This window comes from Canis lupus, chromosome 1 (genome assembly GCF_048164855.1).
Source record: "Canis lupus baileyi chromosome 1, mCanLup2.hap1, whole genome shotgun sequence".
Lineage (NCBI taxonomy): Eukaryota > Metazoa > Chordata > Mammalia > Carnivora > Canidae > Canis > Canis lupus.
The window spans coordinates 44,160,923-44,170,741 of NC_132838.1; positions in this window are offsets into that span (position 1 = coordinate 44,160,923).

Genomic DNA, 9,819 nt, shown 5'->3' on the forward strand with positions numbered 1-9,819 from the left:
CATCGCTTAGAGCTGACTGTGGCCCTTGGGGAGCCCTGCAAAGAATGGGAATTATTTGCATATGTTGAGATGCATGGAGGGGCATTTGGGTTGGAAATCACAATGTGGTATCATGATTTTGTATTGGTTCAGAATAACAGGATATGCATGGGAAAACTTGATTAGTATGGCTTAGTGATTTAATAAAGTTACTGAATTTTAAATGTAGGCTGAGGTGACATCCAGAGGTGGGGGTGGGGAGTAAAGTCTCTAGTATTGCAAATTGATTTCACCTCCATACCAAGTCTAATCACTTGCTACTACTGTGTTGCACAGGATTCTGAAGCCAAATCTGATATTAAACATGAAAGATGATTGTGATTATTAACAATGTCTGATATGCTGTTGGTACATTTGTCTAGTATTTAAAATCACTATTTTAGTTAATAGGGAGTCAAATGATTTTGAAAAAGGGGAATTGTATATATTCAGGACAATAGTTCTTGAGAAGCTCTCAAACTGTTACTTTTTTCTCCAAAATTGGTATTCTGAGAACAATGACTTCACTTGGTAAATAAGTTGGGGTAATAGAAATTGATCTATAAATTTCTTTCTTGGGATTTGATAAATATACTGCCATATGAAAGGCTCCTTGATTACAAAAAGTCAGAATGGCTACTAAACACATGAGAAGATTCTCTTTCACACACACACACACACATTATTTACACTCATGCACACATATATTTGGTATCAATCTCAATTTTATTGATTCTGTGATCTAAAATTTAAATAAAGTTAACTTTAGTTTTAGTTCTAGTTAGTCATAAAGTCATAAACAGAATCTTCCTCAAACATAAGTGTATCTAACTTCTATTTTTTTACCATTCATTTGGGCAACATATACTGGACATCTATTATGTGGCTACGTGGCAGGTACTGTTCCTGGTACTGGAGATCCAGCAAGAAAGAAAACGAAAAAAAATCGCTACCCATTTGGGACCTATATTATAGTGATGGAGACAAAAATCAAGGTAAATACATAAAATATATAGTAAATTAGATGATTTTAAGATCTAAGGGAAAAAACTAAGTCAGGAAAAGGGGAGAGTATGTGTGCTTATGAGTTGCAAAGGGTTCTGAAAATATACATGTGGAAGGAAAGAAGGCCTCACCAAGAAGGTATATTTGAGTCAAGATGTGGGGGTTGAGCCCTGTGTTGGGCTCCCCACTCAGTGGGGAATCTGCTTGTCACTCTCCCTCTGCCCTGGCCCCTCCTCATGCTGTCTCTCTCTCAGATAAATATGTGAAGGAAACAAGAGATTAAGTTAGTGGCTTTCTGGAGACAGAATATTCCAGCAGAGGAAAGAGCTACTGCAAAGGCCCTTAGGTGAGAGTATGTCAATCATAGTCCCGGGACAGCAGTGGACAAATGGAGGGAGTTGTAAGAGATGATGTGAGAGAGAGAAAAGAAGGTAATCCTGCACTGCTTTGTAGCTCAGCATGTTGGCATGTTCACTGGGTGAATTAGAAAGCCATTGGAAGGTTTCTAATGGAGTGTCTATGCAAGAAGCTACAGCCTTCAAGAAGATTACATGCATTGTGTATATAACATAACCTTATAAAGAGCTGCTAAAGATCAATAAGAAAAAGACAACAACCAGGTAAGAACTGGAGCAAAATGAGAAGCGCATCTCTCTGACTCCTAGGCTGAGGATATAGGGGAAGGGGATGGACCAGAAGCCAGGAGTGCTCTTGGGCTGATATTACAGTCAAGCTGGAGGAGGAATGGTGGAGGTAAGGGCTGGAATCACAGCTCTGGGAGTATCAAGCAGAAGGCAAACACTCAATACATTTTCAAAGTCGAGTTTACAGGATTTGCTGACTGTTTGGATGTGTGGTATAAAAGAATCTAAGAAATCAAGGATGACTCCACTGGTTTTGGCCTGATCACAGAAACGTTCCTTTAATAACGATGTGTTTGACTTCCTGTTTCCAGAGCCCTCCTATCCCCACAGCTGAGACCAATAAATTAATATAAACAGACTTAACCAACAGTCTTGGCAGGACCTCTTGGTCCAAAAAACAAGAGGGATTCCAGAAAGGGGCAGTGCAGAGGCATCTATCAGTCTCTTATGCTGGTGCAGCTCTGACTTTGAATCCTGAACCTGTGCTTCAGATCTTGTCTTTTGCTGTGTCCCTTTGGCCTCTGAATGCCCACTTCTGTCATCTGGGATAGGAATGTCGCTCTTTACTCAGATACTTAAGTGCAATGAGGTTCTGCTCTAGTACCTTACCACCTGATACCTGCTTCCCAAATCCTCGATGCCAACCACCTGCCTGTCTGGTTTTCCATCTGTTTCCTGTTGCCAAATCCACTGCCACAGAGCTCTGCCTGGATGCCAGGACATCTGCCTGTTGCCTTGGGTTGGACCTCTCTAATGCTAACAACTTGCCCTGCCAGCCTGGACCTTTGCCTGTTACCTGCTGTCATCATCCCCTAGAGCTCTGTGGCTTTTTCCGTGTGTTCAGTTCTTTCCAGTTCTTAAGATAATTCATTCATTTAAGGATTCACTCATTCATACCTGCATTAATGCATTCAAATGAACATTTACTGAGTGCTAATTTTGAGTCATTTATCTGAGACTGTAGATGAAAGGTGAATAATGTGTAGGCTCTATTCTCTATGTCCTAGAGAAGCTCCTAGAATCTAGAAGGACATGGGCTAATGAGGGAGACAGACATGTAAACAATATTTACAGTGAATTGTGATAATTGCTCTCAATCTCTAATCATCTTTTAAAAATTGAGACATTTTACGGCTACACAAAAAGCATGGTACAGTGTTTTACAGCATGGAATTGGAATTAATCTGATCAAGGCTAGAGTTTCAGCTCTCCCACTCAGTAGCTGAGTGACACTGGCAAGTTAATTTACCTCTTTACTTCAGTTTCTTCGTCTTTGAAATGGGAATAATAACTAGATGCCTTATAGGGTTGTTGTGAGAATTACATAAGATATTCATCTAAAGTGCTTTATCATTGCTGCTGACACATACCAAAGCATAATGTTTTAGCACATCTTCATTTTCTTCTTCCTCCTCCTTCCTCCCTGGCAGTCTAAGTGGGTGCGACAGGAATACAGAAGAATTGTTGTCATGAGGGGGAACTTCTCTGATCCCAGGGGCCTGGGTCAGGAGTCCAGGGCTCTCAGAGTGCCCTGTACAGATTTGAGTCATAACGTTCTTTAGGAATTGCCTATGTATTGGATCATCTCCCTCATAAGACTTGCCTCTTGCGGGCAGGTACTTTGCTTGCTCACACTGTAGCCCCAGCATCATACACAGTGCCATGTAGGAAAAAGTGCCCAATAAATATTTAAAAAAAAAAAAAAAAAAAAAAAAGAATGACAAGGTTTCCCAGTGGTGGTGGTAGTGCCTATTAAATTAAATTTGAAAGGAGGAATTCATCACATGAAGTTAGAATTAGAGCGTTTCCAGCATTCAGGAGAGTGTGAGCAGTGTGCTGAGATGGGAGACCCTTAATGTATTCAAAAAACCTCAGGTCATATGTTGGAGTCATCTATCTCTCTGTCTATGCATCGCGTGAGCTTTTGAATTTTGAAAGGTGGGCAGGAGCTAGATCAAAAAGGACCTTATATGTATAATAATGAAAGAGTTTGGACCTTTCTCTGGGATGCAGAGCACAGAATGCTATGATGTAGGGCACTCGAGGCTTTCCTTACCTTCCTTTCTCAGACTTCTCTCCCTGACCAACAGGGTCTGCTCCAGCCGCACCAAAATGTTTGTCCCACCCTCCCCTACCCCTGCAACACCACAGTGCTTCTGTTTCTTGCTTTGTTTCTTTGCTTATGCTGTTTCACTGCCTGGAATGTCCCCATCGTTCCCTATTACCAACACCCCTCAGTGGACCCGTCCCCTAATGATTATTCATTCTGTAGCCCAGGACTCACCAGCTCCAGAAAATCTCTGGGACTCTCACCCAGTCATTAAAGTTCACATCCATTGAGCACTTACCCTGTGTCAAGTATCCTGTTCACTTTGTGCCTATAATTTGATTTATCCATACAACAACCCTATAAAATAGGTACTACTATCCTTTTTTAAATTGAGCAAACCAAGATACTTTCTCATTTTTGGATTTATTTTACATTTTGTAGATTCACAAAAAGCTTAAATTATCTCAGGTTAAAGACTGGCTGAGCTATGACACTTGATGTAGGGGCTACAATCCCCGCTATCTTTGAACTTGAACATTACACTTCACTGCTTGACAGGGTCATGTGACCTTTCCATGTCAATGTAACTTTTTTTAGCAGTATCAATTTGACAGAATATTGTTGCATAGTTTCCATTTTACAGTTACAGTTTTAAACCTTTCTGTGTCAAATCCCTTTTTCCCATTCCTTGATGATATTTTGGGCAGATTCCATAATTATCTGGTCACTTTCCATTATTAAGCTCACTCCAGCCCAGTTTAAAATTTTAATTTATTTTTTTTCAAAACTCTTTTTATTTCCATTGCAGGATAGGCTCTTGGCACAAGGGACTTGGAATGAAGTTTGGGCACACTCTGCTCTGTTACTCCCTCCCCCACCTCCTCTAGCCAGGCCTTAGCTCCACTGGGTCGGAGGGAGTCAGGGACGAGAGATGTAGAGAAAAGGGCAAACATGTCTTTATTTAACTGGTTTTGGCCACAGTTCTCTCCTTGTTGGCTGTTTGTGCTTTGGAAACAGACACTAATGGACTACTGGCGTTTTCATTTATATGGCATGTGTCCATATGCTGGCTGGCTGTGAGCACACGCATGAGTTCTTAGGAGGGCTGTGCAAGGGCTTCCATTGTTCAGCCCCTTATACCTGGGATCCAGCTGCTTGCTGTTCCAGCACTGTGGTCACACTGGTTTCTGTCACTGGCAGTCTCCCCATGGACTTTTGTTGCTAAAGTCTTCTCACCAAGTGGGCAGTCCTCTTGGCTGGGACTCCAGCAAGTTGACTCAAAAACAGGTTAGGTTTCCTGATGTCCACACATGTGTGAATTTCATGAGAAATTCACACAACCTTGCTATTCTAGGGGGTAGAAAATGCAAGAGACCACACTGCCACCATACCTCTCTGCTCTGCCATCCATTCATCCATCCATCCAGTCATGGCACTGATAAGTAAATCTACAACCCAAGCAGATGCCTATTCAGAGCACTGAAGGAGATGCTCCTTTTGTGGCAAACATGCCTAGTTTATTGCTTTTGTCTTAAAAATATTTTATGTATAAAATACATTATTCATGATAAAGTTTAATAAACACTAAAAAACAACCACCATGTATTTATCATTTTGAGAATTAAAACATTTCCCAGTACCTCAGAATTATGAGTATATTTGGACTCTGGATTTTGTGTTAATTCATTTTTATACATTAAAAACATATAATTTTAGTATATGTATATTATATTTATTTTCTATTACTGATATAACAAATTATCACAATCTTGCAGCTTAAAACAATATAAGTGAATTATCTTATAATTTTGTGGGTTTGGAATCTGATGTGGGTCTCGCCAGGCTATAAAATCAAGGTGTTGACAGGGCTGCATTCCTTTCTAGATGCTCTAGGAGAGAACCCATCTCTCACTTTTCTAGTTTCCAGAGACGACTCACATTCCTTGGCTCTTGATGTTCCGCCTTTAAAGCCAACGATGTTGCATTTTTCTGACCTTTTTAAATCACACTTCATCTTCCTTTAAGTGACTTTGTTACTTAGTTTCCCTTCAGTTACAGCTGGAAGGGATTCTCTGCCTTTAAGGCTCCATGTAATCAGATTGGACCCACCTGGATAATCTTCCCATCTCAAGGTCCTTAAACACAATTTCAAAGGTGTGTGTGTGTTTGTGTGTGTTTACCACGTAAGGTAACATATTCACAGGGTCTGAGGATTATATATGAGGTTAACATCTTGTGAGGGAGCATTATTTTACCTACCACATATATATATTGCTAAAACATATTTTCTAAGTTTTGCTTGTTTACACACTTTACATAAACAGAATTAATAGGTATTTTTTTCTGTGACTTACTTTTTTTTACTTATATTCGATTTTGGGTTCATCCATGTTGATGCATGAGCTGTATTTATTTTCATTACTACACAGTATTCTATTTTATGAATATGCCATACCATGATATAATGAATAAATATACCATTTGTATATCTGTTCTAATGTTAATAGACATTTCAATAGTTTCAAATTTTGAGCTATTAAGAACATTGCTGATATGAATATTCTTAGAAATATTTCCTGTGATTTGTGTGAGCACATATTTCTTTAGTTATATTTAGATGTGAAATTAAAGGCATTTCACATATTTCATTTTCCATATTTGCTCCTGAGAAGCCACTGTCACTCTATTAATCATTTTACTTTTATATTATCTATCTTTTCTCTCTGAGTTCTCTTAAGCTCCTCTTTTTGTCTTTATTCCCTCTGTAGATTTCTTTTATTTACATGCTTGGAATTTGTTGGGTTCTTAAAGCTGAGAAAGACTAAAAGCAATTATGATAATTATTTCCTCCCAAAAGTTAGGGGAATAAAACAAGATAATCTGAAGACAAGCAGAGGAAGAAATTACTAAAATGTAAGCAGAACGAATTGAACCAGAATAAATAATAAAGTAAAACAGATTTTTTGAAAAGCTGATAAAATCAATAAACCATCAGTACAATTAATAAATAAAGGTGAATAAAGTGCAAACACTCAAAATAAGGAATAACAAGGAGGAAATAACTATCAGAACAGAAGGAAGTTGTATAAGTCACAAAATATTAATTTTTTTAGAGGGAGCAGGGATGGGGGTGAGGGGGTAGGAGGGGCAGAGGAGAGAGTGAATCTCATGTGGGCTCCATTCAGCTCAGCTCTCTGGGAGCCCACCTTTATGCTCAATCTCATGACCCTAAGATCATGACCAAGCTGAAACCAAGAGTCAGATGCTTATCCAACTGAGTCACTCAGGTACCCCACAATAGATTAGTTTCTACTATTTCTTCAACTTTTCTTCCTCTCATTTTCCCCCACGTCTCCTGGAAACTCAATTTCGTGTTTGTAAAATTAGTTAACATTGCTTACATTTTCTATTCAGTTTCTTTGATTCTTTTATTTCCTCCCTCATTATTTTTTGATAATTTGCATCAGTCAACCTGTGTGTAAATTCACTGCACTTTTTTTCTGCAGTGTTCATTGGGCTATTAAGCCTATCTAATGTACTTTTGATTTCAGGTGGTGTATTTTTCAGCTCCAGAATTTCTAGTGTATCTTTATTTTTGTGGTTTCCATTTATTTGTTGAGATTTACCATGTTTACCCATTCTTTACCTTTTGCTATAATTTATATGCATTAGTATTTTCAAAGTCCTCCTCATCTGCTAGATACAGTATCTTGATATTGCAGGTCCTTTTTCCTTGAATCTTTGTACCTTTTGTAATGCTTAATTTCATATCAGAAGTATATAAAATAATAGTGGAGATGAAGTTATACCTTTTTTGGATAGTACTTTTCCAGACAGTGAGAGCTATTTCCTATGTCTGGCAGCTAAAATGAGGGGATAACCAACTTTAATAACATTGGGATTATCTATCTCCTTTTAGCCCAATCCCTCCACCACCATGTGAATCTCACTGATTTTGCCCTAGTCCAGTGTCATTTGGGCCGTGCTGTTGAGCTGCAAGGCCCAAGGTTCCAGGCCTTGTGAGAATGTCAAGTTGCATGGGTTCATTCTGCATTTTAAGCCTAGCTTTCCTTCTCTTTCTTTCCACAAAATTAGTAGTTACAGTCAGGAAGAATTGTCAGATTAAGAAAATTATTAAGAAAAAAATGTAATGTCAAATCAATGCAATAAGTTTCTACCTTAAAAAGCTAAAAAAAAAAAAAGAAAAGAAAAGAAAAGAAAAGAAAAGAAAAGAAAAGAAAAATGAACCAAAAGTAAGAAGAAAAGAAATAATAAAGTTTAGAGAGGAAATCTAGGAAAGAGAAAACAAAGAATACCTACAAAGGCAAGAGCAAGTATTTTGAATTCATCAATAATATCAATAAACCTCTACTACTAAGTCTTTAACAATGAAAAATGAGAGGAAATATAATAACAAAAATTGATAGGGAAAATTGATAGGTACCATTTCAGTTCCCACAGCAATTAAAAAGATAATGAAGGAATATTATGAATGATGTTTTCCAGTAAATTTGATAGCTTTGATGAAATGGTCAAAATCATTGAAAGACAGAAAATAATCATGCATAAGGAGAAACAGAAAATCTGAATCTTCCTATATTATATAAAGGAATTTAATTTGTAATTAAAATATTTCCTACAAGAAAAACTCTGCCCAGGTGGCTCATTGGTGACTTTTATAAATGCTAAAAAAAAGAAATAATTCCAAATTTATATGAGTACCATCAGAAAATAGAGGAAGACAACACTTTCTGACTAATTTTATGAGTCTAGAATAACCCTTCTTTTGACCCAAAAGGAAAATTATATTTAAAAAGACAATCATAGGGATGCCTGGGTGGCTCAGCAGTTGTGTCTGTCTTAGGCTCAGGGCGTGATCCCTGGTCTGTGGATAAGTCCCACATTGGGCTCCCTGCGAGGAGCCTGTTCTCCCTGTCTGTATCCTTGCCTCTTTCTCTGTGTCTCTCATGAATAAATAAATAAAATCTTTAAAAAAAGGCAATTATATACCAATAGCACTCATTTAAATATAAACAAAGTTCTTAACAATGTAATTGATATATCCAATCTATCAATACATAAAAGGATTGTGCACATCATAAATACTGGGTCTATTTCAGGAATGCAAGTTTGCTTTAACATTAGAAAAATAAACATAACTCACTATATTATCAGAATAAAGAAGAGTAAAACAAATAATCATCTAAATAAGTTGCAAAGAAAGTATTTCGCAAAATGTAACACCCATTCATGATAAAAAACTCTTAGCAAACAGGAAACAATTAAGTACTTCCTCAATGTGATGAGGAGAGCCTGACAAACACAGTGAATTATATGTAATGATGAAATATTAAATGCTTTCCCTGAAGATCAGAAACAAAACAAGGAAATTCACTCCTGCCAGTTTTATTTAATATTCCACTGGAGGTTCTACTTAGTGCAATAAGTGATTAAAAAAATGAAAGGCACTGAAAAATGAAAGCCATGAGGTTTGGAAAGAGGAAACAATGTTTATGTTTATTTGTTGATGACAGGATTCTGTACATAGTAAATTTAGAGGAAAAAAATTAAAAATCAACTAGAATTAATAAGTGTATTTGGCAAGGTATGAGGATGCAAAATCATTTTTGGAAAAGTACTTGTATTGTATTTTGAATGCAATTTTTATAAATTTCATATAAAAATACAAAGGACTGAGAATACACAAACCAATCTTGAAAAAGAAGAGTTCCAAGATTTACAATGCCTGATTTTTTTCTTTTAAAGATTTTATTTCCTTATTCATGAGAGACAGAGACATAGGCAGAGGGAGAAGCAGGCTCCCTCCAGACCACCTGATGCAGGACTTGATCCCAGGACCCCTGGATTGTGACCTGAGCCAAAGGCAGATGCTCAAACACTGAGCCACACAAGTATCTCTATAACACCTGACTTAAAACTTAGTATAAAGATACAATAATGAAGACATACTATTTGCTTAAGAATAGTCAGTCAGGGGCACTTGGATGGCTCAGTCCATTAAGCTTCTGCCTTGGGCTTAGCTCATGATCCTGGAGTCCCTGATCCAGCCTCACATCAGTCTCCCTGCTCAGTGGGGAGTCT